Raw genomic sequence first — 21852 nt, forward strand, 5'->3', positions numbered from 1 at the left:
TTGCTTCTTTTCTTATAAAGCAGATTTCCAAAAGGCCCTGCTCCCAGTGGGTCTCCTAGTGATGACGGTGGCAGCTCCCAGCAGCAAGGTCTTCCAAGAGCTACTCCTTGTTCATGAACCTACTGTGCATGACACCATGCCTGCCCCTGGGGAGCTCTCCTTTAGTGTGGGACTCCTGGCAGCAGCACCTTTCAGCGATGGCAGCTGCCGGTTTCCTGTACTGGAGGCCGTGGGCCATCCTCCCCGCACTGACCTCCATACCTCTCAGGTTCTGTGGGATCTTGGAGCCCACACTGAGCGTCATCTCTGGAGGCAGCTTCCAGCTGGGCCTCTGCAGAGCCCTCCACGGACAGGGGTGGGAAACAAGCTTTTAAAAAACACCACCTCAGCCTTCAGAACTGCTTAAGGAGCCACCACCGCTACTGCCAATGATAATAAATTCACATTAACAACAGCTAGCATTTTCACACACTTCCTGCATGCGGGAGCTATATTAATATATTTTATCTTCATCACAATTTTATGACGTAAATGCCCCAATACCCACTTAAGACATGAGGAAATGGAGGACCAGAGAAGCTAAAGGACCTTACTCAAGGTTACTGGTTGGTAGGTGGCAGGGCCAGCATTTGAACTCAGATTTGTCTGACTTAAAAGCCCTTGCTTTTATCCTCAAATTTCCATTTGTCAAGTGATAGGTACCGTTCTGAGAGCCCTGGACACGTCGCCTCACATAAAGAACGTGCGGACAAGGGGCGCTGCACCAACCACCCATCCATCTGAGATGGCCCAGGGATCCACCTAGCTCAGGCTGAGCCCTCGGGATGCTGGGGAGGCGTCCCTACCACCTGGAAGTGGCTGTCAGGACACTGGCCACAGCTTAAATTCATCACATCTCTATCCTCTGCTAACACCTCTCCCTCCCACCTCTACAAAGCAGATCCCTAAGACATGCAAACCAAATTCCCAATTTTGGCTAACCTACTTTCCCTGAAAACTGGTGGCAATGAATGCGTCTTACATGAAATAAACTGATTTGTGGGTCTCCCAGAAAGCAAGCTGAACTCAAATCTAATAACTGGCATGCACCTCCAGCTTTGATTATCCACGAGTGGAGTACCCACGGCAAATGTTTAATCCCACATGAAGTAACATATGCCAAAGGGCTTTGAAAAGTATAAAATATTCTGCAGATGTCAAATATGATTATGCTTGTCAATGCCACACTCACCCTCCCAGCAGGTATGTGCTGAGGGAATATATGTGACGTCAGGGCTAGTGGGAGCCAAGTATATTGAGAACATAGAGACTCTGATGGGGAGGCCCAGTGATGTCAGGGTAAGAGCCCTCATATAGCAGTCAGGAAACCTGGATCTGAACCCTGACCCTGCTGTTAACAAGCTGGGGAAACTTTGACAAGTCACTGGCCTTCTCTGATCTTCAATTCAATAATAATTCAATAACAATAGTAATGACATACATAAAACAACAATTGCAACTATTATCAATGGATGTATACTCACTCCAAGCCATGTGCTTGTCTAAGAGCTTTGCATACAATAGATCATTTAATTCTCACAACAGTCCTCTGTACTGTTAACATCCCATTTTACAGATGCATAAATAAAGGCTCAGAGATACGAAATGACTTAAACTGGCTTCATATCAAGCAAGTAAGGAAGCCTGTATTTGGATCTAAGCCAAATTCTTTTTTGCTATTCATTGCAAAATCAAGTGATTGGTGGGTTATTTGTGCTCTGTCTCCAGTTCACTTGTAGGAAAATTAGCTATGGTTAGGTTTAGAATTTGTTAAAATCCCAGAGGGAACAAATAGACTCCTAATAAGTGAAGCAGACGCATGATTGATTATGACATTTTCCCAATACATGAGCTATGCCTGCTCTCTCTTCGGAAAATGCCTTTCAGACTGAGGGCATTGCTCCCAGAAGAGGCTACCTTGGGAGAAAATGGAATATTATACTTAACTCCTCATGTTTCAACTATCAATTGAGCCTTCTCTCTTGCTGCTTCTAGACTGTGAATTTTTTTATGGAAAGTGCTGGAACTCATCTACATCCCCAGCACCTATCACAGTGCTTGTCACACAGTAGATCAACATTCAATGGCAGATTGAATAGATGTGTTTGCAGGATGAATGAATGTATAAATGAATGAATGTCTGGCTCTTTGCCCTGTGATTCTTTGTCCTTTTCTAGTAGAGCTAATTGACTTCCTGGTAGAGCTAAATGACTAATCTCGTCCTCTGTCCCTTGGAGTCAAAGAAACCTAGTTCAGCAGCTCAGGTATTGAGTCAACCTTGGAGCTCATGTTTCTCTGCTGTTGTAGGTCTCTGTCTGACTTCTTATGAAAAGGTAGTGGACATTTGTTGTTCATGAGTACCCAGAACCCAGTTCACCTTCTTTCAGAAACACCTGCTCCGTCCTTTCATTTCATGTGACTCCTATTGGGAGGACACTCTTCTCTTCCCTCCATTCCTTCCCTAGGAGTGAACCCAGGGTCCAGATATGAACAATCAGGGTACCCCATCCTCTGGCCAGAGTAATTGCTTGCTTCATAAAAAAGCACATCACAGGCTTCCCTGGTGGCGCAGTGGTTGAGAGTCCGCCTGCCGATGCAGGGGACACGGGCTCGTGCCCCGGTCCGGGAAGATCCCACATGCCGCGGAGCGGCTGGGCCCGTGAGCCATGGCCGCTGAGCCTGCGCGTCCGGAGCCTGTGCTCCGCAACGGGAGAGGCCACAGCAGTGAGAGGCCCGTGTACCGCAAAAAAAAGAGAAAGAGTTGGTAAGATTCTTAAGGATGAGGCAGAAAGAAGTCAGGAAAAGGATGTCTACATGCACGTAGGCAATAAATGAATTTGTTATGAGTTAAGACCTCTGCCAAGAGGCACTGGTGAGAATTGCGGTGGCTGCTTGATCACCTGTGTGCCAGAGTAAGGGCAGTATTATAAATGAGCTGTGAGCTAGAGTTACACTAAGGATCTTGTGGTTCTTATTTATTTGTTTTTTTGTTTTACTTTTTTGTATGTATCTTTTACCGTAACTCTTGAGATTCACAGCTATACAATTATACCTGAATATTTTCTAGATCCAGTGATCTAGAGGCCTGCGTACCACACACACACACACACACACACACACACACACACACACACACACAAAGCACATGACTCACACTGCCCCAGTGAATCATAGGACTTTTGTTGAGCCAATAAGGAAAAAGCAGCCCTTTTCCACTAGGGACACTAGACCAGTTCAATGCAAGCCTATAGCTGCTTGTGGCCACCTTGCTGCTGCAAAAGAATAGCCTGTGTGACAGTGAAGCCACATTAGGAAGAGTTGTGTTAAGAGCTGAAGAGAGATGTATTCTTGACAACACAATGTACATACTATTTACGGATTTATCCGTGCTTGGAACCAAGTCTGCTAGTGGACTTTTAATTATGTAATCCAATAAACCCAGCCTCCTCTTGTGTGTGTGGGAGATCTGACCACCAGCCTGAACTGCTATATACTATGGTTGTTGAGTACTATGCTTTAAGGACCTAACCTAACTTGTTCCCACTGCAGGATACAGCCAGCTCTTCTGACCAGTGTCTGCCCCATGCTGGTGGTTGTATGTAGTCTCTAAGTCCCTGTACTTTAAGTGTGGGACTGTTCCATCACTAACAGAGTCCTCAAGTTGCTGTTGGGACATATGTTAGTGGAGAAAACTGGTGGTTTTCAGTTAAAGATAGAGTAGCATGGCTTAATAGGTAAGAGCCTTCAATCTCAGGTAAACAGGGTCCAAATTCCACTTTGACTATTCAGAAGCTATATAAGATTAGAAAGTTGCTTTATCTCCATGAAACTAAGCTCTTTTGACTATAAAATGGGGATAAAAATGTCCCCACTGCAAAGAATTAGATAAGTTATGTAAAGTGCCAAGAGCTTGGCAATACACAGTAAATGCGCCATAAAAGGTATCTATTGCATTCACTTTTTTATAAGCCTTAAAGGTAATCTACCAAAAAAATCCTCTTTGGTCCCCCTTAAAGCTGTATACTGACTATTTTATGAAAAACAGATATGCTTGTACTTGGAAATAAAAAACTACCTTAAGGAATGACCACTATAACAGATTGTGTGATTCTGAAATCTTCAGACACTGGAGGTAGGTGGTTAGGCATATAGAGTTGTGTAATGTGGACTTTGGAAGGAAAACAAAAGACCCTGAGGATTGGCTTTTTTTTTTTAGTTTTAAAAAGTTTCTGAAGATGTTTCCTTACCTCTCTTTTTTTTTTTTTTTTAACATCTTTATAGGAGTATACTTGCTTTACAATGGTGTATTAGTTTCTGCTGTATAACAAAGTGAATCAGCTATACATATACATATATCCCCCATCCCCTCCCCCTTGCATCTCCCTCCCACCCTCCGTATCCCACCCCTCTAGGTGGTCACAAAGCACCGAGCTGATCTCCCTGTGCTATGCGGCTGCTTCCCACTAGCTATCTATTTTACATTGGGTAGTATATATATGTGGGTTGGTTTTTTTTAATTGACAGCTCTTGGGCAGAACAATAAAGATATAATTTATAGGGCAGCAAATAATTTACATGAACACAAGAAGTATGGAAAGCCATTTTAGATTTCATTAAAAAGGATTAGATAAATATGGGTAGGACTTCTTGATATGAAACCAGCTAAATCAAATATCACAAGTAAACAGTTATGTGGAGGGCTTTATTACAATAATTTATTTACATGTATGCGATACTGTACTATGAAATTTTTAGAAGACAGGCATATAATGTAGAAGGAGGCAAAGCTAGTCTGCGCAAGTTTTTTGAATGGAAAAAATAAAGGTACAACTTGGAGTGAAAAAGCAAAATAATCGTGGTAGAAAAGAAATAGTAAGGAAAACATAATGATATACTGAGAGAGCAGTATTTCTAAAGACACGAAGGTCCTTAGAGAAAGGATAAAGTATGGTTGGCAGCGACAGTAAAATGTATTGTCGGGGAGGGGAAATTTCCGCCTCTACCCTGCTTGAGTTCTTATGGCTGAACTAATAATAAAATTGACACAAGACAGATTAGCAGGAGAAAAAGAAACAAATTTAATTCCTGTGCACGGAGGTCTCATAGAAGTGGGATCTAAGAAGGGGTGAAAGCAGGCAGCTTTTATACTTTTTAGACAAAGAAACAATGAATTTGAGAGGAATTGGCAGGACAAAGAAACTTCAGCTTGGCTGCTTAATTAGTAAGGAATTTAAGCAAAGTTTGGGCTTGGGTAGTGAATTAGTAGAGAATAACAAGGTTTCTTTTATACTGTCTTCTCAGCTCTGAATTCCCTGTCTCTGGTGGTAAGGATGTCTTCCTACCTCCGGGTACAGGGAGGCCTCGTTGCACTTGGGAGATTTGCTTCTTGCGTTCAGGGAGACAGAGAGGAGGGTCCGAGCGTCCCTCTTGCACTGGCTGTTTCTTAAGTGACTTTTAATTCAAAATGATCAGTATGCCATTGGGGCATATTTTAGGGTGACCTGCCCTGGGCCCCCATGTTACCGAGCAAAGGACTCGCTGCCCAACAAGCATAGAAGCCAATACTAAGGCACCGACCATTGAGAAAAGGAAGAGCCTGATCGTGAGGTCTCAGAAATCCCGGTAAGGAGGCAGGAGGCGCAGCTCCAGTCTGCCTCCCTGATCGGGGCTTCAGTTTTATGAATTAGGGGAGGAGGGCTGGAAGAGCTGGCAGGGCAGGTTTTGATTAAATGAACTTATTTACAAAACAGAAATAGACCCGCAGACATAGACAACAAACGTATGGTTACCCTAGGGGAAGGGGGGGAGGGGTAAATTACAGTTTGGGATTAACAAATACACACTGCTATATGTGCGAAAGATAAACAACAGGACTTACTGTACAGACCAGGGAACTCTACTCAATATTCTGTAATAGCATATAAGGGTAAAGAATCTGAAAAAGAACACATATATGTGTATATATATATAACTGAATCACTTTGCTGTACGCCTGTAACTAACACAACATTGTAAATCAACTATACTTAAATTAAAAAAAGAACTTGGTTGTTTATGCTAAGTGTGGGAAAGGGGCTTCACCAGGTCTTCCTGGACAATGGATCCTTTACATCTGAAAGGGTCCTGGCCTTTAGATTCTTGTCCTGTCCCTGTCCCTTGGTTTCATGGGGGGAGAAATTTTGGTTCCAGGTGTTATTTGAGATCAAAATTTTCTTCTCTGCGTGTACTTCGGCTGCATGACTTGCGGTTTTATTCTGTTGTCTCTGAAAACCAGCTCAGTATTTGTTAGGAACAGGATAGTGCCCACTTGGGGGTGGTTCTGCGGCTACGTTTCTGTATACCATCCACAGAGTTCTTTCCCTGTCGATACATTGCGATTTTTGTTCACACCCCTTCTACAGCCCAGCATTTACTTACCCTAGGAAGCAATTCAATGTATTAATAAATTTTAACTAATGGGTCTAAATTCAGGCCTCATGCTCTAACTCCATCACTGACAAAAGTCTTCTTTCTAGTTTCTCAGAGTTGGCTCTTCCCCCCAAATTGATTGCCTTAGGAGGAAGAAGAATGAGAGGTGGGCACCCTCCTAAGAGCTCCCCTGATTAAGAGATGAGGGCTCTGCAATTGAAACCAATTTCCTTTTTGAAATGAGGCTGAATCCCATCTCTGTTGCCTTTGACCCTCTCCGTTGTCCCTTTAAATGTCACATCTGCCCGCATCACTCAATACGTTTTGCATAAGTCAGGGATGCTTTCCCACCTGAGCTGAGGAGGGATGACGTCTTGGACACTGAGAATTCATCATCTTTATAGATGCTGAATGTGCTCACTGTTAGAAAGAAAAACCACAAAGCAAGGCCTTTAGAGAAGAGTCTGTGAAATCCCCTAATCCCAGGAATTTAGTCCTAAGAATTATTTCGAATGCCATCCCAGGGCTCCTTTAGTGACATCAGAGAAGAGTGACTACTAACAGCTTGGTAAAAACCACTTGCTAATGGTTGAGTGGCTGCTGTGTGGTTATTATTTTCTTTTCACTCCTGGGTGTAAATGTCCATTGGGCATGCACATCCAATGCTGTCGATCCTGGTTGGAGATCAATCTAGATTATTGGATGGGAGGTCGAGCAGCAATTCTGCCTCTTAGCCACCAGATGAGTATTGCAGAATCCAGGCAATGCTCCGTGTCTAGTGTGTGTTGTTTCCATAGGAAAGTTACCCTTGAATCTTTTTCTACTCCCCCCTGAAACTTGTAATTGGTGTGTTGTGTTTAAATCATAGTCTAAGTTTTGTTTGCTGTTAACTCTCCCAGGATATCTACCTTGAACAGAAATAGCAAGAATAGGAGGCGAGTGTTTTGCCTAGAGAATTAATCTAAGAACTCAAACAGCATCCTTTCCAGAGGCAAGAAAATTGAGAGAAAATGGTGGGTGGGACACAGCTTGCTGTCAGAGTAATCATCTTTAGTTGTAGGAAGGTGGGGGGCAGGTGAGAGTGATCACCATCAAGTGAAACGCGTATCACAGAGAATGCATTTCTGGGAGCACATCTTGATGGCAATGCCTCGTCAGCGGCCGAATCTCTCGGCGGCTCGGCGAGCATCACTCTGCAAATGGCCATTGCGGCCTGGATTTCATCACTTCACATTTGCACCTTTCAGCTTTTAAGGGCCATTAGCACCTAAACACTGCCCCATCAAAACTCGATCTGAAAAGAGTTGTTGCTGGCAGCCAGATAGCCCATGGAATCTCAGCCTTCGACAGTTCTTAATAGGTAAATACCTTCGCTTATGAGAGAGAATGATGATCTGGAAAGGCTGATGCTTGAAAACTCTGACGGTGTCCACGAGCAATTGGAAATTTGACACTGATTCTCATCACGCTCTTATGCTCGTGTCCCTGCCCCACGGGGTGGGCTGGAGTATCAGAGACCTTGCCTTTTGAAAATTTTGCCTAATGTGAGACATTAAAATTAAAGGTGGTGTTTACTGTTCAGTTATTACACAGATATTCCCAGATTTACAGTGAGATATTATTTCTCTTGAAATGCTTCCTGTCCTTGCCAGTTACTGAATGCAATCAGATAGCTTTGCGTGGGCTGGCATACCAATTAGGGGCCTTGTCTGGGTTACGTGTGATGTCTTCCCTCCTAAACTCGACAGCACGTCTGCACGTAAACAGATACAGAGAGCAGAAAGCTCAATTCCCAGAAAAACCTAGAAACTCTTTCTGTTCTTAAAATTACACGTGTACGTAGACTCAAGGTGGAAGGCAGAATAGCCATAAAGCTTGGCGAATAAAGGAAGGTTAATGAGGGAAAGAATCTGACAAAAATATTTAATTAGAATGCAATGGCCTGGCCCTATTATCTTGTATTATTATACATCTTGTCATTAACCAAATCTGTAGCTAAACTGTGGGCATTTGTCTTCATTATGTAGTAAAACAATATAATGAGCAAACAATGAATAACTGCTCTAAAATCCTCCCAAACCTGCAGAATGGCAAATGTTTCTATTTCGATTCCATGGGCTCAGGGAGCTAGAGCTCAGCCCTGCTTTGAGAGAGGAAGGAATTCTTTTGTGTTTAAAGTTGTGGGTAGATGCGTCAAACCAAGGTGTCTTACAGTGTGCCGTCCAATGAACTTGGCATCCCGAAGCCCAGGGGTCTGTCTCTGCTGTAAACTCACCAGGAGAGACCCTTTTCGGATCGTAGTTTCCTTATCTGTCAGACATGATGGATCTGTACCATCTCGAAGGTCCCTTCTGGTGCTAATATTCTCTGTTCAAGAAAATGATATGAATTGTTAATTCTCGTTTGGGGTCTAGTTTAACTGATACGCAGGAAGCCATTCTTCATTCATTCATTTGTTCATTCACTAAACATTTATTGAATGTTAATAGAATGCCAGCTGCTACTTCAAGTATGAAGGGTCCAGAGATGAAATTTCTGCCCCTAAGCTAGTGCTGTTGTTTCCAGTCCTAACTGCACATTAGATCAACTGGGGAAATATTTTAAAACCCTGATGCCTGTGCCCTAGCCCCAGAGATTCTAATTAAATTGGTTTTCAATAGGGCTCCATTCCAAAGTATGGTTTGGCTTGAGAAACTCCTGATCTAGAGGAAGATGCAGAAATTACAATACATTATACTGTAGTGTTAAGTATGGTGTTTCTGAAAGACACGCCTTCCACTCACAAGAGAACTAACAGGGTACAGGGGAAGTTCTCCTGTAGGAAGTAACATCTGAGGTCAATTTTAGAAGATGAACAAGAGTAAAGCTGGCTGAGAGGTGCTGGGATTCAGGGTGGGCTGCCCCCAAATATGCCACAATGGCAAATTGATGGTTTTGAATTGAAGTTAAAAGACACAGCCAATGCAAGAGGATCACTCTGACCCTCCTCTCTGGCTCTCTGAAATCGGGAAATAAATCTTCCACGTGAAAGGTGCACTCCCAGCATCTGGAGGTAGAAGGACACCCTTATTGGCAGAGATAGGAAATTCAGAGTCAAGAAGCCTGTATAAACAAGCCTGTTACTTCTTTAGTTTACTATCCTAAGCCCAGACTCAACAAATTCTTCCTAACTGAGCACCTGAAACCTAAGTTTCTTTGTCCTGTCAATTCCTCACAAAAGTATTCTTTCTTTGTCTAAAAATATAAAAGCTGCTTTGGCTACTTCTTAGGTCTCATTTCTATGAGACCTCCATGTGTAAGAACTAAAATTTGTTTCTTTTTCTCCTACCAACCTGTCTTGTGTATCAGTCCAGCTGCAAGAACTCAAGTGGGGTCGAGGGGGGTATTTCCCCTCCCCGACACAAGGAAAGCAAATGTACTGCCAGAAGAGAGAGCTGAAGAGACATCAGACGACCTGGAGGTGCCCAGAATCCCTAGAAGTTCAGTATGGCCAAAGCCCAGGGGAAAAGGCTCCCCAGATAAGGTTTAGCAATAAAACACTTTGGTACACACTGCTAATTGCTCCTCAATAACCCTTCATTTTAAGCGGGGGAGGGGGAGGGGGAGGAGGGAGGGGGGGCCTATAGCTACCCAATTAGTAACCACATTCGCCAGGTCCCTGGCAACTAGGTATGGCCACAGCACTAAGTTCTGGCCAATAGGAATGTGAAAAGAAATGATGTGAATAACCTCTAGGTCTCACCCTCAGAAAAGCAATCTGCTTGCATCCACATCCTCTTTCTCCCTGCCCATGAGCTGAAACACAAAAATAGTGCTTCAACGGTTGGTCAACAGCATTCGAGGGAAAGAGAGAGAACAGATCAGAAGAAATCCCTTCTCTAAATGATACCCCGATCATCCACTAGCTTGGACTTATACCCCAAGGGAGAAATACAGTTTTTATTTTGCTCGAGCAACTGTTTGCTATTCTTTGTTACAGCCGTATAGACTCTTAATTAATATACCACTAGAAGGTCATTCTGGTGAGGAGAAAAATCACTACTTTTGGAGGGGTAGCTTTTATAGACATCTGCTTTTGTGAAGTTCTGTTGTGGAAAGTATAACACAGGATCTTTTCAAAATCCTAGGAAAGGAAGAAATTTTCTGAATGATCATTTTTCACAAAGTACCCCTTGCTCTCAATGCAGTTTTAGTACCTCTAACATAGGCTGGTGTTTCTACATATCACAAGATTGTAGATAAGTGTTCTTCATTCAACAACCGAGTCTGTTCTTTGGTTAATGAAGGCCCAGTTGTAATTCCAAAGATTTGTATTGTTAGAATGGGCCTGGAATTTGTCTTTTGTTTAATATTCTGGAATATGATTTTGGTGGACGATTCCCAGACTTCAGGATAGTACAAGCTCTCAGACATTTTATGGGATTTTGATTGAGAATGTTTGCAGGAGCAATTTCCAGGGGAACACTTAGGTGATACGCCTCAGGAGGCTGCAATCTCAGGTCCCAAGGGAACAGAAATCACCAGTGGAAGCATGACTATTACTGGGGAAATCGATCTTCTTGGCAGGACATAAATCCCACCCCCCGCCCCTTGGTTGTCCTACGAGAGCAGAGGTGTTAACATCATCAGGACAGGAGAGCAAAGAAAACTGGTTTGAATGCCAGAGACTTCCCTCCTGCTTCACTCTATGCTCTTCACAGACCTGCTTGCAAACACTGGGCAACTGGGGGAAGTTGGTCCTGTATGCCGTGGTGCCTGCCTTCCCAACGGATGGTGGTTTCCACCTTTGTTCTCCAGGGCTGAGTGTCCTCGTTCAGTCGTGCCCCTAAGACTGTATCTGGGCTGAGGACCCTCTCCCCACCATCTCTAAGGCTCCTATTCTTTCAGTCTCTCTTGCTGCTGCCTTGGTTCACATTCCCATGATCTTTTGTTTTTTATTAATTTTTATTGGAGTATAGTTGCTTTACAATGTTGTGCTAGTTACTGCTGTACAGCAAAGTGAATCAGCTATACGTATACATATATCCCCTCTTTTTTGGATTTCCTTCCCATTTAGGTCACCACAGAGCACTGAGTAGAGTTCCCTCTGCTAGACAGTAGGTTCTCATTAGTTATCTATTTTATACATAGTAGTGTATATATGTCAATCCCAATCTCCCAGTTCATCCCACCCCCCGTTCCCCCTTGATATCCACACGTTTGTTCTCTACATCTGTGTCTCTATTTCTGCTTTGCCAATAAGATCATCTACACCATTTTTCTAGATTCCACATATATGCGTCAGTATATGTTGTTTGTTTTTCTCTTTCTGACTTACTGCACTCTGTATCCCATGATCTTTTATCTGAGCTACTGCAGCAATTGGCTCCTAACTTGTCTTCCACCTCCCTCCATCGTCTCCACTCTAACTTCACGCTGTAGCCACAGACCCTCCGAGAGCACAAATCCAACCGTGCTACTCCCCTGCTCCAGCCCTCCCATGTCTTCCCTTTGCCCACTGGATTCTTATCAGACCAGGTCAGCCAAATTCCTATAGCTCCCTTGGTCTTATTCCTCATCCTTCTTCCCTAGATTGGCAGATGCCTTTCTTCCCTTGCCTTCGGGAGTGGGTGACATCATTTTCATTGCAGGGGGTGAGGGAGACACTCCCCTGAGATACACTCAGGGTATCTCTGAGCCAGAGTTCCCACTCTGCTTCCATTTGGCTCAGCTCTTGGGGAGCAGCATTTCTGCATGGTGAATGCAGCCAAAGAGTCCAACTGCTGTTAGCATACCTGTAACTGGCTCCTCACTATTTATGCTGCTTCTGCTCTCAGGATAAGAGATCAGATTGGCTGTGGGTGGTTCTTACAATATAACTAGCAAGTGACGGTAGATGCTACTTTCTTTTTTTTTAATTGAAGTATAGATTTTTTTTGGCAGCAAAAATTTTGAGATTTAATGTTTTTTGTTTTGTTTTTTTGTTTGTTTGTTTTGTGGTACGCGGGCCCCTCACTGTTGCAGCCTCTCCCGTTGCGGAGCACAGGCTCCGGACGCGCAGGGCCAGTGGCCATGGCTCACAGGCCCAGCCGCTCCACGGCATGTGAGATTTTCCAGGACCGGGGCATGAACCCGTGTCCCCTGCATCAGCAGACGGACTCTCAACCACTGCGTCACCAGGGAAGCCTGAGATTTAATGTTTTAAATAGATCTTGTACTTTCCAGTTCACTGTGGTGCCCACCACTTTTTAAAAAATTTTTATTTTATATTGGAGTATAGTTGATTTATAACGTTGTATTAGTTTCAGGTGTACAGCAAAGTAATTCAGATGTATATATATATATATATATATATATGTTCTTTTTCAGACTGTTTTCCCTTATAGGTTACTACAAAATATTGAGTAAGTAGATGCTTTCACTTTCACATGTGGTATGATTCTACAAAGCATGAATGTCTCCTCCCAACACACACACACACACACACACACACACACACACACACACACATACACACACACACACACCTGATTCCTAAGAATCAAAACATTATTTTAAAAACCTAGGGCAGCAATAGAGAACAAGAGAATAGTAAATAGGGTGACAAAGTATCAAAAAAAGAAGATGAGAGAGAATGGTTTTGAAAGGGAATTAAAGAGACCAACTCTGAAACTCTGAATACTTCTCAGCTTTGTCAAGAGCTGCCCCTAGGCCCAGGCATCTGTGGTTCACAGCCAGAGTTGATTGGCTTTAGGTGGCCTGTGGGTCAATGACTGTAAAGACGCCTAACATTTGTAATAACCTATATGAAAACCTTCTGAGGAGTTGGGATTCTTGGTCACTAGTCCTCTTTCTCTGAATCTCTCAAGAAATAAGGAAGCAAGATATTTAAATGCAAAGAACACAAGCACCGAGGATAAGAAAAAACGGCTTTCGGTCCCAGTTATCCCATTTACTAGCTGGGTGCCCTCAGATAAGTAGCTTAACCTGCCCGAGCCTCAGTTTACTTAATGGCAAACATAGGAACATAAACACCAACTCACCAGGCTACTGTGAGTCTCAATGAGATAAGCATGTTCAGTTGGCAGTATTGAAGCAGCACATAGAGGTGATCAACAGATAGTTTATCTCATCTCTTCTGAGCATGAATCCCATCTATGTTAAAGGATGGAAAGACTATTTGCCCTGTCTCTCACAGGGCTGTTAGGATCTTTCATTACATAATGTTCATTGAAAGACCCTTGTACATTCTATAGTACTGTATGTATAATTGAAGTTATTGTTGTTGCTTTGTTAATTATTTTTATGATTCCTCTAGTGATTATTTATAGGGACCTGGGGGTTAATGATTCTTAGTCTAAGGAATACAGATACCTGGTGCATGGGTGATACACATCATTCCTGGCAGCTGCCCACTCATATTGGAGAGAAGGAAGAAAACCAATGTCAGAGAAAGGCTTGGCAATGCCCTGGAAGGCAGAGTGAATAGACACCTAGGTTGGGACCTGGTTTTTGCTCTCAGATGATACGAGAAAGCTCAGAGCTGCTTTGCTGAAGCAGGGTGATTGTAAAGTCACAATAGGGCGTTAATCTTGTATGATTGTTGTCACTGTCTGGTGAACCTCTACCTTACCTCAAAACTCAGCTCAAGCATCACCTATTTTATGTGGGTTTAGTTCCTTCTTCTCTATGCTCTCACAGCACCCCATACTTAGCTCTTTTCATGCAGCTATCATCCTACATTATACTCTATGCATCCATCCATCCATTCATCCATCCATCCATCCATCCATCCTTCAGTAAATAGCTAGTGCATGTCTCTCCTGGGCTGGACACTGTGCTAAGTACTCAAGTTATACAGGTGGTTCATTCACCTATTCCTTCCACTAGACTGAGAGTTCTGTGACCCTTTTTCATTCATGCCTATATCCTAGAGGCTTAGCGAAGGGCCTGGTACCTAATAGACACTCAGGAGATGGTTCAGTGTGGTGATTAAGAGCACACCAAGTCTTGTGTAAGTGGCTGAAGCCTTAACCCTCATTTTCCTCATCTGTTATAATAATACCTACCTCTACATTTACTCTAAGGATGGAAATAAAACACTCCCATAAAACACTTGGAAAGGTACCTGGGATCAAGTAAGTGCTGTATAAATGAGAGCCTCAGTCATGATAAATTACTCTGGCTTACACTCTCAGGCATAGGAGGCTGGGCTGTCACAATGGATGGGGCAGCTCATGCTTCTTTGTCCTCCTTTCTCTCATCCCTCCCCCCCGCCCCTCATCACCAATGCCCCCCGTAACCACATACATATTCAGAAGTATCTTCTGGGTCCCTCTTGCCCAGAAACTCACCTGGGGTAAGGAATCTGCTAAGGTCTCTGACAGGCCTTCCCAGTACCAGGTGTCATCTGTCTAGTTTTTAGCAACTTTGTCCCTTTCTGTTCTCATATCCAGAAGCATCCCAAGGGGCAAAACTCATATCCCAGCACAAAACACTTCACTTTAGAAGCAATACCGAAACTGTCTGGCCACGAACAATGTCCTTTTCCCCAGGATTAATGTTTCCTTTTCATAACTGCTGATCAAATTAAGACTACAATGTGAGCAAAAGCAGAGAGTGGCAGAAAGGAAAGTACAGAGGATTCTTCCCGCCCTCCTCCACTGCCAACCGTACAAGTCTCAAAGCTAAAATAAAATTAAAGGGAAAGAGAAAGAAAGGGACCAAACTGATTAGGTGCTGGTATGCAGTTTAGAAAATCAGTTTAACTGAAGTTAAAAAAAAAAAAAGTGCTGTGGTTGTTCCTGTGATTGGATTTAAAAATTCATCTCCTCAGATAAAATCCACTTTGTCACTCTGCTGCCCTCTGTCCTGTCTCCAGGTCATCCTGATGTTGGGTCAATAGTCTCTGAATCGTGTTTCCTAGCTCCATGGCCAGTCACTGTGATGCTCACTTAATGACAGTCACCAGGAAGAATCTTAATCAAAATGTGGGTTTGGGGTCAGTTAAACCTGGGCTCAATTCCAGATCCATGCCCTTTGAGTTATGTGGCTTTGAGCAAGTTTCTGAACTTCTCTGAGCATGTTTCCCCATCTGTAAAATGGGTATAATAACACCTACCTCCCAAGGTAGCTATGAGGATTGCATAGGATATATACAATACTCAGCATACAGTAGGTGCTCCACAGTTGAGACTTCCTTTCTCTTTGACACCTGAAGATGTTACTCTTGTTTTTGTTTTGGTCTCCTTTAACATGTAAATCCCCATTAATGGTGTAACTCTTTAAATTGTTATCAATTTGTTATTTGCTCCCAAATGGGTTTCAGATTTTTTTTTTTCTGAATACAGGCTTTTATAGAGGAAGAAAGAGGACAGAGAGAATGTGATGGATACAGAGTAACCATGGGATCCCAGGGGGAAGACAGCTGTGGAGAGTGGAAGGATTACAGAATCAGGAGACCAGGAGCCCAAATCTACTTTATATATAGTAGTATGTATATTTCAATCCCAACTAACACAACATTGTAAATCAACTACACTCCAATAAAAAAATTTTTAAAAACGTATCCATTTCCTCCCTTCCTTCCTTCCTTCTCTTTCTTTTTAAATATTGACGCTACAAATCACAACAGTCACATCGTATAAAGAAGTGAGTGAGAAGTCCAAAAAAGTGATCTATTCCCTAAGCACAGGATTGAAAGTGTCCTGCTGGCATTACTGGATTTTGTAGCTGTGGGCAGAGTCATGACTTGAAGCCTAGGCTATTTTTCTGCTTCTTGTCTCTTTGGGCAACTTTCACATGCTAAAGGGACACACACACACCCACACCCACACACACACACCGTGCATGCAACACAATGTATGGCTTTATTTATTGAACTCCTGCCATATAACAGGTATTAAGTGTCTTATGGAAATTATAATTTAATTTTCAAAACTCATGTATAAATTTTTTATATCAATTAAGATTTTTAGAAATCCAATTCAAACAAACCAAAACAAAAGGAGAATTTATTGACTTATAGAACAAACAAGTCTAGAGCTACAGCAGGATCTAAGGACTTAACTCTGTCTTTCTCCATCTCCCACCTCTGACTGTCTCTGTCAGGTTTGTGTTTAAACAGGCTTCTCCAAGGCTTCCAGTAGCTTCTGGTCTAATTTCTATCGGCTCAGTTACTCCAGCACCCAGAGATCATTTCCCCAATCATTCCCTAATATATCTTCAGTGGGAGTCTCATTGTCCCAGCCTGTGTCACATGCATGAACTTGAAACAGCCCCCATGGCCAGTGGTCACAGTGCTCAGAAAGTCCAGAGGCAGATCCCATGTCCTCTCCCAAGAGTCTGAGGTCATCCTCTCACACCACATGCCTTGAGAGTGGAAGCCATGCTCTTCTAGAGATAACTAGACTTATGTTCCTGAAAGTATAGAAATGGTGAGAACAAGAGATGTGCACTGTAGTACTCCAGGAGGTGAGTAGTATTGTCCTTGTTTTGCAGAAGAAGAGATTGTAGGTTAAAAAGACTGAAGGACCTGCTCAAGGTCACAGAGCTGGCAAAACGAACCCAGGACTTGAGTTGACATTGGCCACTCTCAGGGTTTTCACCCTTATCCAGGTCTATGCTGCATAAACTAGAGGTTGACACTGAGTGAAGCAGTTAAGTCTTAGTGTCCCTAGATTGAGAAAACTCATTTTTGTCTGTTTTAATATCAATATAGCATGAGCATTCCTTCCCCCTTCACTATGTTCAATCCCTCTTTCTCTCACTTTTCCTCCTGGACAGATAATGGCTCTTTCTATCTACACTTCTTCACAGGCAGAGCCTCTATGTGAGTAAGTTCTTATTAGTAAATTTGGGGGGGGGGGCATATCTAATCTGCTTCCAGCTTTTTAAATAAAGGAAGTAAGAAGTTCTCAGCAATGTCAGCCTTGTCAAACTGAAATGTGTGGAAATCTAAGTGTGGCCGCCAGGGGGTCCATGGCGGGGATAGATTTTTTTTTTTTAATTTATTTCTACATTTGTGTTAAGGTCAGTGTATTCATTTCACAGTAGGGAAGGATGAATTTTGACATTTTTATAAGGGTGATTGATTGGTTTGTGTCCATTTGTGAGACTCAACATGGCAAGAGGCCATGGCTAATGGAAGAGGAGGGGGAAAAAAAACTCAAAAATAACTACTTTTGTCAGAAGTCTGCCTATCACCGTTTTGAAAGCTGTCCAGAATTGTGGACACAGATCTGAGCAGAAGATAGAAAAGTGTTCAACACACATTCATTAAAGTACAAAGGGAAGGTTATTGACAAGGATTTCATTTGAAATATGCATCCCAGCTGCCCCTGCTTTTTGCTGACAAACCTTCTGTGTCCCTCTCACGGAGGTATTACGGAGGAATGACATCTTCACAAAAGGGACCTTCTGCCTGGAACCCTCTTGCCCACACTTCATGGTCTCCACTGACGGTTCGGCTTATGTGGACCTTCCTTGGGGTGTTGGAGGCCTCCTGAGCCCTCGACTAGCTCTATATATCCTGACCTTTGACCTCCACACAGTTATAATCAGAGCACCTGTAACTCCTCCCTCAATCGTTGTCCTCCTGGCTAGACTCTGAATTTGATGAGCTAATGAGGCTAGGGGACATGTGTGTCTGCTCCTTGTCGTATCTTACTTGACAAGCAGAGGACATAAAATTTATGGCAGGAGTTACCAAATACCTATTAAATGAATAGCTTTTAAACCATTTCCATCTCTGCCTTTTGAGCTGTAGTACAGAGTCATGCTCTCATTTGAGGGAGATATGCCCTGGCTGATTTTACTAGCCATACTCTGGCACCATGGATAAAGAAGTGGACCCTTCTAAGTAGACGTAAGTCTTGGAGAGCCCGTAGTACCATGAGTAAACTGTAACTTGAGTGCTTCTCATGTGGTTAGGTCATTGCTAAAGAATAAGTGGAAGTAATGAGGTTAGCAACGTATGTTGTTATATTACTGCTCTGAACACTGATTCCTTTCCTTCTCTCCAAGGATGAGAGCAAGCTTCATCTAAGTTATTATGCTTGTAGGTGATTGATAGGGAGCTGTGAACATTTAACTGGAAAGCATTTCTCTATAAAAACAGAATACTGTTCCTTGGTGATTTGTCACATTTTTCTGTTATGACCTCATCTAATGTTTAACCACACTGAAGCTTCCATGTTGACCCAGGACTGCTTATTCCTGTGACCTCATGTGTATTAGGCTTTGTTTTAGAGCATCAGAAGTCAGAGACCTCTGTGTGAAGGTCAACTCCGGTCACCCCAAAGTCCTAAAGCTGATCCTTCTAAGGGCGATGACCCGACGTTTGAGCATTCCATGATGTCAGTGATATTTCCACAGGGCCTGGAGGTGGAAGTCACATGGTTCCGTTGACTCCACAGACGGTTCCTGGAATAGTTAATAAGTTACATTGTTCAGAGATTTCCCTGGGGTCAATAATAGCTAGAAAGGTAACCTCAAATATTGTATTTTCTGTTGGGATTTCGCTTGCATGCTATTATAAAGGGATGAAATTATTCACTCATGGATATTCCTAGCCTCTTCCCTCTCCACTCTCTCCCCTAAAAGAATTTTGGTTTTATGGTGAATTATTTCTCCTCCTCTGTTCTAAAAATTCCCAGGGTGGTTCTTTGGGTTTCCACGTTGCAGAATCTGAAGGGTAGGCAGAGTAGAAAATACCTAATCCAGGAGGGGGTTTATGGCAGCAAAATGGGCCTGATCAAAGTGCACTCCTCAGAGGCCATGTGACGAGTTGAAGGGGAAAGAGTATGACGGGTAGGGAGCATATCTGTGCGTTCACACCAGCCTTACAGCATGGGATGGAAGTACAAGGAGAGATGAAAAGGTATGATTAGGAAAAGAGCTAGAAACTCCCAGATATTGCAAGATATTAGAAAAAATTGGTGATGCCTAAGGTCACTAATAACAGTTTCATGACTTATGTACCACAATCTGTTATATGATTTTCAAGAGACTTTAGGATGATTGGAAATTCTATTTTGACCACCTTTCTCTGCTTAAAGCTCTACAAGTAGGTCAGGACCCAAACAAATAGACTAGGCCCAAAGCATTATCTGTGACTTTCCATGTGTGTCACCAAAATAAATGGGCTTCTTCCACAACTAGTTTCAGGTCCTGTCTTAAGGACCATTCCCTTTGTTTTAATACCCTCTGATCCAAGTCTCTTCTTCCAACTCTTCACATCTGAACCAACCTTGGGATTCACTTCCAGACTAAGTGACTATGGAATCTATATTGGGGGTGAGTATCCACCTGTGAACGTTCTCTTATTCCTCCTTAGTATAGAATTAATAACATGCAGACCAAGCCTTGTCACACAGGGTCAGGCTGCTGCTAACTGGCCAAGGGTTCTGTATCTGACGTGGCCCTCAGAGTTGAGTTGAAGTACATGGATCACATCCCTGATGGTTGCTTCAAATGAACCCCATGGGTTTGCCTCAATAACCCTTTCCTGTGCCATCTCCTTAACACAATCTAAACTTCTGAGGCTGTGTTTTATTACTGCATCCTAAATCATCACTTGGAATGAAGTGTGTTCCCAATGCACAACACACCGTGTGCATTTTTCTAAATTTGCCCTTTTCAAAAGTCAAAGGAGAGTTAGTCACACATAGATTTTTCAAAAGTTCAGCCAAACCCACTCCTGTCTCTTTCAATAGCACAGCTCTTCCTCCTTCCCCAAACCCTGTTTATTCCTTCATTTTCACCCATAAACTTGGAATCTACCATTCCATCTTCTTCCCAGAAGCACTGCCCCGGGCACAGGGGGATAATAACCCAACTGAGAAGCTTCTTTTTCCAAGGTTGAGCAACTAGCATAGTATTTGACACCTAGTAGATACCCAATAAATATTTTCTGAATGAATGGCTCTCCTTCAGAGATACCCGGGAGTGTGTTCTCATGATGTCAGGAAGAGTGGAGAGCCAAGTTATCTAAATAATCGACTTGTAAATCGCTCAGCAGCATTGTATAAGTTTTTATTCATTCAAACAACTCATCTGCCTGGGCTTCAGGGCAACATCCAGGGCCATGGCCTGGTCTTTATACCTCTTTCAGATGGATAAAGAACTTGAGTTTGGTTAAGTCAAAGGCTTTGGTTCAAATCTGGTTCTATCCCATTCTACCTGTGTGAATTTAGAGAACTGATTCAACCTCACTGGCTCTTATCTTACCCGACTGAAAAGTGGGGATGATAATGCCTTCCTCACAGAGTTATAATGAGAATGAAATGAGATAAGAAAGCCTGGCATATGGTGAATGTTCAATAAATGGTCCCTGCTGGTATTGATTGATTCACTGAAGAGTCTTCTCTGGAAAATTAGAAGTTTTGAGTAGGTAAGTTAGCATGGATTCACTTTAAGGAGAAACAAAAATCTATTTTTATTTTTATCACAGAATGTTGCTCTACCCTCCCTCTGCAACTCATCTATTCTGTATCAAAATAATCTTGCTATTAGAAAATTCAGGGTCACCTTACCTAGGCAGGGGCTAATTTCCCCTCTAGAACATAATTTCTCATAATCCTGGACATAATAACTCCTCGTATGCTTGAAAGCCATTAGTCAACATAAGCTCCACAAAGTAATATTTTCATTTAATTTAACATGTTTGTTGTTTTCCCAGGCATAATGGAAATAGGTCTACGGTCACAAGCCTTGCATCCTGGGCCATTGCCCATAGAGGAAAACTATCACTAATTAGCACCTTTGTGCGGGCCTGTGGAAGGGCTGCTTTTCTTTTTTTTTTTTTCCTCCTGCTTTTATCCCTTTGGCAAACATCCCTCGAAGGCTAGTTGTAAATGCTAATGAAATCGCAGTTTCTGTTGGAAGATGAAATCCCAGAATATTTGAAAGCTCAAAAACTCACTTAACACTGTGGTGCATTGTCAGGTATATTAATATTCTTTTGAGACTTGCTTGTTTATGTAATTTAATATCTATTTAAAGAGCATTTGTCCCAAAGTGAGGCGATATCTATTATGCCTCTCACTTCTACACCATCAGCAGGGAGAGCTCATCCTAGTCACCTGGTGGGGGTAAAATACATCATCTTTACCCTTCGAGTTTCAAGGTAATTTGGTGATAAGAACTACATAAATATATAGGTGGGTAGATGCAAACTGTCAGTCTCTCAAGAGGGATATTAATATCCCTAAATATCCCTAAAAGAATATGATATGACTATTTCAAGTGATGCACTTTCTTAGAGCTCTGGCCTTGCTAAGATGCCTAACCCATTAAACGCAGAAAACTGAACAGCAGGAACACATTTTGCGTTTCATTTAACCCTCTTGATAAGCAGGTCAGCCTACTTTCTGATCCTAGCAAAAATGTCTGGGTATCAGGCCTAAAGCCTATGCACCCATCCTA

This window comes from Leucopleurus acutus, assembly GCF_964270905.1.
Source record: "Leucopleurus acutus genome assembly, chromosome: 11".
Taxonomy (NCBI): Eukaryota; Metazoa; Chordata; class Mammalia; order Artiodactyla; family Delphinidae; genus Leucopleurus; species Leucopleurus acutus.